Below are 8,249 nucleotides of genomic sequence, written 5' to 3' on the forward strand. Positions count from 1 at the left end.
TGGCCTCATTTTTTACTTTGAGCCTCATGACATTTTCCAGGTCATCCAGTTGATGCTAATTTGACATACATTTACAATGCATCTGTGTTGCTGTGTAAAAACAGTCTGAAAGCAGTAATGCAAACAGCTGTGCCATTCTTGTTTATGCTTTAGTTTTGTGGTTGGCATTTTGATCCGGATCCATGATTCTGGCAGTAGGGCCCCAAAGTTTCTCTCTCTCTGCTCCAGTGTTAGTTGGGTTAGTCATAAAGAAACAACATCTTCTGTCTTTTGCGTCCTCTGCTCAGTGCTCCTGTTAGAATACACAGGTTGGCTTCCAAAACATGCCGCACCCAAAAGAGATGCAGAATTTCCAAATCCTCAACCAAAAGAGATGCAAAATTCCAAAATTCCCAACCAAAAGAGATGCAGAATTCCCAAATTCCCAACCAAAAGAAATGCAGAATTCCCTGATGTATGTCCCTCTCTCTATGTGCATGTCCATAAGCATTTCATCAATGTGTTATCTTATTTCCATTTATTTCCAGTCACAGTATACACCTGCCTCACATCACACAGAGTCAGTCAGAGCGCTCAGTTCTTACTGCACTACAGGTGTGTTCTGAAATTCAACCTCTGTTGCTGTTGAAGGTGTTATTGTTACACATTATTTCAGCATCAAAAGCATTTAAAAATTATAAGAAACACATTTGTTCATCCATTTCAGTGTGTTCTGTGGAGCTGGTGAAATGTATTTTTAGACAACAATCAAAAATAGAAACTGCATCTCAGGAGGTACAGTGCATTTGGAAAGTATTCAGACCATTCCCTTTTTCCACATTTTGTTACGTTACAGCCTTATTTTAAAATGGATGTAATTATTTTTTCCCTCAGCAATCTATACACAATACCCCATTATGACAAAGTGAAAAAAGTTTGTGTTTTTTGCAAATGTATTAAAAATAAAAAACATCAATACTTTATTTACATAAATATTCACACTTTGCTATGAGCTCAGGTGCATCCTGTTTCCATTGATCATCCTTGAGATGTTTCTACAACTTGATTGGAGTCCACCTGTGGTAAATTCAATTGATTGGACATGATTTGGAAAGGCACACACCTGTCTAAATAAGGTCCCACAGTTGACAGTGCATGTCAGAGCAAAAACCAAGCCATGAAGTCAAAGGAATTGTCCATAGAGCTTTGAAACAAGATTGTGTCGAGGCACAGATCTGGGGAAGGTTACCAACAAATGTCTGCAGCATTGAAGGTCCCCAAGTACACAGTGGCTTCCATCATTCTTAAATTTAAGAAGTTTGGTACCACCAAGACTCTTCCTAGAGCTGGCCGCCCAGCCAAACTGAGCAATCGGGGGAGAAGGGCCTTGGTCAGGGAGGTGACCAAGAACTCGATGCTCAATCTGACAGAGCTCCAGAGATCCTCTGTGGAGATGGGAGAACCTTCCAGAAGGACAACCATCTCTGCAGCACTCCACCAATCAGGCCGTTATGGTAGAGTGGCCAGACGGAAGCCACTCCTCAGTAAATGGCACATGACAGCCCACTTGGAGTTTGCCACCTAAAGGACTCTCAGACCATGAGAAACAAGATTTTCTGGTCCGATGAAAACAAGATGGCCTGAATGCCAAGCGTCACATCTGGAGGATACCAAGCACCATTCATTGCCTGGCCAATACCATCTCTACGGTGAAGCATTATGCTGCAGGGATTTTTTTCAGCGGCAGGGACTGGGAGACTACTCAAGATCGAGGGAAAGATGAACAAAGCAAAGTACATAGAGATCCTTGATGAAAACATGCTCCAGAGCACTCAGGACCTCAGACTGGGGCGAAGGTTCACCTTCAAACAGGACAACAACCCTAAGCACACAGCCAAGACAAGGTAGGAGTGGCTTCGGGACAAGTCTCTGAATGTCGTAGTCTCTGAATGTCGTTGAGTTGCTCTGCCAGAGCCCAGACTTGAACCCGATCGAACATCTCTGGAGAGACCTGAAAATAGCTGTGCAGCGATGCTCCACATCCAACCTGACAGAGCATGAGAGGATCTGCAGAGAAGAATGGGAGAAACTCCCCAAATACATGTGTGCCAAGCTTGTAGCGTCATACCCAAGAAGACATGAGGCTGTAATCGCTGCCAAAGGAGCTTCAACAAAGCACAGAGTAAAGGGTCTGAATACTTATGTAAATGTGATATTTCAGTTTTTGCTTTGTCATAATGGGGTATTGTGTATAGATTGGTGAGGAAAACAAACATTTTATTCATTTTAGAATAAGGTTGTAAAGTAACAATTTTTTAAATATTTTCTTTATTTCTTTATTTCACCTTTATTTAACCAGGTAGGCAAGTTGAGAACAAGTTACCATTTACAATTGCGACCTGGCCAAGATAAAGCAAAGCAGTTTGACACATACAACAACACAGAGTTACACATGGAGTAAAACAAACATACAGTCAATAATATAGTAGAAAAATAAGTCTAAATACAAAGTGTGCAAATGAGGTGAGATAAGGGAGGTAAAGGCAAAAAAAGGCCATGGTGGCAAATAAATACAATATAGCAAGTAAAACACTGGAATGGTAGATTTGCAGTGGAAGAAAGTGCAAAGTAGAAATATAAATAATGGGGTGCAAAGGAGCAAAATAAATAAATAAATAAATAAATAAATACAGTAGGAGAAGAGGTAGTTGTTTGGGCTAAATTATAGATGGGCTATGTACAGGCGCAGTAATCTGTGAGCTGCTCTGACAGCTGGTGCTTAAAGCTAGTGAGGGAGATAAGTGTTTCCAGTTTTAGAGATTTTTGTAGTTTGTTCCAGTCATTGGCAGCAGAGAACTGGAAGGAGAGGAGGCCAAGGAGGAATTGGCTTTGGGGGTGACCAGAGAGATATACCTGCTGGAGCGCGTGCTACAGGTGGGTGCTGCTATGGTGACCAGCGAGCTGAGATAAGGGGGAACTATACCTAGCAGGATCTTGTAGATGACCTGGAGCCAGTGGGTTTGGCGACGAGTATGAAGCGAGGGCCAGCCAACGAGAGCATACAGGTCGCAGTGGTGGGTAGTATATGGGGTTTGGTGACAAAAAGGATGGCACTGTGATAGACTGCATCCAATTTATTGAGCAGAGTATTGGAGGATATTTTGTAAATGACATCGCCGAAGTCGAGGATCGGTAGGATGGTCAGTTTTACGAGGGTATGTTTGGCAGCATGAGTGAAAGATGCTTTGTTGCGAAATAGGAAGCCAATTCTAGATTTAACTTTGGATTGGAGATGTTTGATGTGAGTCTGGAAGGAGATTTTACAGTCTAACAAGAAACCTAGGTATTTGTAGTTATCCACATATTCTAAGTCAGAACCATCTAGAGTAGTGATGCTGGACGGGCGGGCAGGTGAAGGCAGCGATCGGTTGAAGAGCATGCATTTAGTTTTACTTGTATTTAAGAGCTGTTGGAGGCAACGGAAGGAGAGTTGTATGGCATTGAAGCTCGTCTGGAGGGCAGTTAACACAGTGTCCAAAGAAGGGCCAAAAGTATTCAGAATGGTGTCGTCTGCATAGAGGTGGATCAGAGATTCAGATTCATACAGAGAAAAGAGTCGGCCCATGAATTGAACCCTGTGGCACCCCCATAGAGACTGCCAGAGGCCCGGACAACAGGCCCTCCGATTTGACACACTGAACTCTATCAGAGAAGTAGTTGATGAACCAGGCGAGGCAATCATTTGAGAGACCAAGGCTATTGAGTCTGTCGATGAGGATGTGGTGATTGACAGAGTCGAAAGCCTTGGCCAGGTCAATGAATACGGCTGCACAGTATTGTTTCTTATCGATGGCGGTTAAGATATCATTTAGGACCTTGAGCGTGGCTGAGGTGCACCCATGACCAGTTCTGTAAGCAGATTGCATAGCGGAGAAGGTGCGGTGGGATTCGAAATGGTCGGTAATCTGTTTGTTGACTTGGCATTCGAAGACTTTAGAAAGGCAGGGCAGGATAGATATAGGTATGTAGCAGTTTGGGTCAAGAGTGTCCCCCCCTTCGAAGAGGGGGATGACCGCAGCTGCTTTCCAATCTTTGGGAATCTCAGATGACACGAAAGAGAGGTTGAACAGGCTAGTAATAGGGGTTGCAACAATTTCTGCAGATAATTTTAGAAAGAAAGGGTCCAGATTGTCTAGCCTGGCTGATTTGTAGGGGTCCAGATTTTGCAGCTCTTTCAGAACATCAGCTGAGTGGATTTGGGAGAAGGAAAAATGGGGAAGGCTTGGGCGAGTTGCTGTGGGGGGTGGAGGGCTGTTGACCGGGGTAGAGGTAGCCAGGTGGAAAGCATGGCCAGCTGTTAAAAAATGCTTATCGAAATTCTCAATAATAGTGGATTTGTCAGTGGTGACAGAGTTTCCTATCCTCAGTGCAGTGGGCAGCTGGGAGGAGGTGCTCTTATTCTCCAAGGACTTTACAGTGTCCCATAACTTTTTTGAGTTTGTGTTGCAGGAAGTAAATTTCTGCTTGAAAAAGCTAGCCTTGGCTTTTCTAACTGCCTGTGTAGATTGGTTTCTAACTTCCCTGAAAAGTTGCATATCACGGGGGCTGTACGATGCTAATGCAGAACGCCACAGGATGTTTTTGTGTTGGTTAAGGGCAGTCAGGTCTGGAGAGAACCAAGGGCTATATCTGTTCCTGGTTCTAAATTTCTTGAATGGGGCATGCTTATTTAAGATGGTGAGGAAGGCATTTAAAAAAAATAACCAGGCATCCTGAGTTTAATATCCTTCCAGGATACACAGGCCAGGTCGATTAGAAAGGCCTGCTCGCTGAAGTGTTTCAGGGAGTGTTTGACAGTGATGAGTGGAGGCCGTTTTTTTATTTTTTTATTTCACCTTTATTTAACCAGGTAGGCAAGTTGAGAACAAGTTCTCATTTACAATTGCGACCTGGCCAAGATAAAGCAAAGCAGTTCGACAACATACAACAACACAGAGTTACACATGGAGTTAAACAACATACAATCAATGATGCAGTAGAAAAAAATAAGACTATATACAATGTGAGCAAATGATGTGAGATAAGGGAGGTAAAGGCAAAAAAATGCCATGGTGGCAAAGTAAATAAAGTATAGCAAGTAAAACACTGGAATGGTAGATTTGTAGTTTGAAGAAAGTTCAAAGTTAAATATAAATGATATGGTGCAAAGGAGAAAAATAAATAAAATAAATAAATACAGTAGGGGAAGAGGTAGTTGTTTGGGCTAAATTATAGATGGGCTATGTACAGGTGCAGTGATCTGTGAGCTGCTCTGACAGCTGGTGCTTAAAGCTAGTGAGGGAGATAAGTGTTTCCAGTTTCAGAGATTTTTGTAGTTCGTTCCAGTCATTGGCAGCAGAGAACTGGAAGGAGAGACGACCAAAGGAGGAGTTGGCTTTAGGGGTGACCAGAGAGATATACCTGCTGGAGCGCGTGCTACAGGTGGGTGCTGCTATGGTGACCAGTGAGCGGAGATAAGGGGGGACTTTACCTAGCAGGGTCTTGTAGATGACCTGGAGCCAATGTGTTTGGCGACGATTATGAAGCGAAGGCCAGCCAACGAGAGCGTACAGGTCGCAGTGGTGGGTAGTATATGGGGCTTTGGTGACAAAACGGATGGCACTGTGATAGACTGCATCCAGCTTGTTGAGTAGGGTATTGGAGGCTATTTTGTAAATTACATCGCCGAAGTCGAGGATTGGTAGGATGGTCAGTTTTACGAGGGTATGTTTGGCAGCATGAGTGAAGGATGCTTTGTTGCGAAATAGGAAGCCAATTCTAGATTTCACTTTGGATTTGAGATGATTGATGTGGGTCTGGAAGGAGAGTTTACAGTCTAACCAGACACCTAGGTATTTGTAGTTGTCCACAAATTCTAAGTTAGAACCGTCCAGAGAAGTTATGCTGGACGGGCGGGCAGGTGCAGGCAGCGATCGGTTGAAGAGCATGCATTTAGTTTTACTTGTGTTTAGGAGCAGTTGGAGACCACGGAAGGAGAGTTGAATGGCATTGAAGCTCGTCTGGAGGGTTGTTAACACAGTGTCCAAAGAAGGGCCAGAAGTATACAGAATGGTGTCGTCTGCGTAGAGGTGGATCAGAGATTCACCAGCAGCAAGAGCGACATCATTTATGTATACAGAGAAAAGAGTTGGCCCAAGAATTGAACCCTGTGGTACCCCCATAGAGACTGCCAGAGGTCCAGACAGTAGGCCCTCCGATTTGACACACTGAACTCTGTCAGAGAAGTAGTTGGTGAACCAGGCGACGCAATCGTTTGAGAAACCAAGGCTACTGAGTCTGCCGATGAGGATGTGGTGATTAACAGAGTCAAAAGCTTTGGCCAGGTCAATGAATACGGCAGCACAGTATTGTTTCTTATCGATGGCGGTTACGATGTCGTTTAGGACCTTGAGCGTGGCTGAGGTGCACCCATGACCAGCTCTGAAACCAGATTGCATAGCGGAGAGGGTGCGGTGGGATTCGAAATAGTCGGTAATCTGTTTGTTGACTTGGCTTTCGAAGACCTTAGAAAGGCAGGGTAGGATGGATATAGGTCTGTAGCAATTTGGGTCAAGAGTGTCACCTCCTTTGAAGAGGGGGATGACAGCAGCTGCTTTCCAATCTATGGGAATCTCAGACGACACGAAAGAGAGGTTGAACAGGCTAGTAATAGGGGTTGCAATAATTTCGGCAGATAATTTTAGAAAGAAAGGGTCCAGATTGTCAAGCCCAGCTGATTTGTAGGGGTCCAGATTTTGCAGCTCTTTCAGAACATCAGCTGAATGGATTTGGGAGAAGGAGAAATGGGGGAGGCTTGGGCGAGTAGCTGTGGGGGGTGCAGTGCTGTTGAATGCAGTAGGGGTAGTTAGGTGGAAAGCATGGCCAGCCGTAGAAAAATGCTTATTGAAATTCTCAATTATAGTGGGCTTATCGGTGGTGACAGAGTTTCCTATCCTCAGTGCAGTGGGCAGTTGGGAGGAGGTGTTCTTATTCTCCATGGACTTTACAATGTCCCAGAACTTTTTAGAGTTGGAGTTGCACGAAGCAAATTTCTGTTTGAAAAAGCTAGCCTTGGCGTTTCTAACTTCCTGTGTGTATTGGTTTCTAACTTCCCTAAAAAGTTGCATATCGCGGGGGCAGTTCGATGCTAATGCAGAACGCCATAGGATATTTTTGTGTTGGTTAAGGGCAGTCAGGTCTGGGGAGAACCAAGGGCTATATCTGTTCCTGGTTCTAAATTTCTTGAAAGGGGCATGCTTATTTAAGATGGAGAGGAAGGCATTTTTTTTTAAATAACCAGGCATCCTCTACTGACGGGATGAGGTCAATATCCTTCCAGGATACCAGGGCCAGGTCGATTAGAAAGGCTTGCTCGTTGAAATGTTTCAGGGAGCGTTTGACAGTGATGAGTGGAGGTCGTTTGACCGCTGACCCATTACGGGTGCAGGCAATGAGGCAGTGATCGCTGAGATCTTGGTTGAAAACAGCAGAGGTGTATTTAGAGGGCACGTTGGTTAGGATGATATCTATGAGGGTGCCAGTGTTTGCGGCTTTGGGGTTGTACCTGGTGGGTTCATTAATAATTTGTGTGAGATTGAGGGCATCAAGCTTGGATTGTAGAATGGCTGGGGTGTTAAGCATGTCCCAGTTTAGGTCACCTAGTAGCACGAGCTCTGAAGATAGATGGGGGGCAATCAGTTCACATATGGTGTCCAGAGCACAGCTAGGGGCCGAGGGGGGTCTATAGCAGGCGGCAACGGTGAGAGACTTGTTTTTGGAGAGGTGGATTTTTAAAAGTAGAAGTTCAAATTGTTTGGGTACAGACCTGGATAGCAGGACAGAACTCTGCAGGCTATCTCTGCAGTAGATTGCAACACCGCCCCCTTTGGTCGTTCTATCTTGTCTGAAAACGTTGTAGTTAGGGATGAAGATTTCACAGTTTTTGGTGGACTTCCTAAGCCAAGATTCAGACACAGCTAGGACATCCGGGTTGGCAGAGTGTGCTAAAGCAGTGAATAAAACAAACTTAGGGAGGAGGCTTCTAATGTTAACATGCATGAAACCAAGGTTATTACGGTTACAGAAGTCATCAAAAGAGAGCGCCTGGGGAGTAGGAGTGGAGCCAGGCACTGCAGGGCCTGGATTCACCTCTACATCCCCAGAGGAGCAGAGAAGAATAAGTATGAGGGTACGGCTAAAAGCTATAAGAATTGGTCGTCTGTGACGTCCAG

Source organism: Salmo trutta, chromosome 28 (assembly GCF_901001165.1).
Source record: "Salmo trutta chromosome 28, fSalTru1.1, whole genome shotgun sequence".
In the NCBI taxonomy this organism is placed as follows: Eukaryota; Metazoa; Chordata; class Actinopteri; order Salmoniformes; family Salmonidae; genus Salmo; species Salmo trutta.